The sequence below is a fragment of the Arachis duranensis genome, chromosome 5 (genome assembly GCF_000817695.3).
Source record: "Arachis duranensis cultivar V14167 chromosome 5, aradu.V14167.gnm2.J7QH, whole genome shotgun sequence".
In the NCBI taxonomy this organism is placed as follows: domain Eukaryota; kingdom Viridiplantae; phylum Streptophyta; class Magnoliopsida; order Fabales; family Fabaceae; genus Arachis; species Arachis duranensis.
Genome location: NC_029776.3, coordinates 19,144,306 through 19,144,596, shown reverse-complemented (window position 1 = coordinate 19,144,596; position 291 = coordinate 19,144,306).

The following is a 291-nucleotide window of genomic DNA, read 5'->3' as shown; positions in this document are numbered from 1 at the left end:
ATTGAGCTCCTTCCACACATATGTCCATAAGGACTTGGTCCAACCTTTGATTAAAGTTGACCCTTCTAGTGTAGGGGTGTTCATCTCTTTGCATCATGGGCAAGTTGAATGCCAACCTTACATTTTCCGGACTAAAAACCAAGTATTTCCCCCGAACCATAGTAAGCCAATTCTTTGGATCCGGGTTCATACTTTGGTCATGGTTCTTGGTGATCCATGCATTGGCATAGAACTCTTGAACCATCAAGATTCCGACTTGTTGAATGGGGTTGGTAAGAACTTCCCAACCTC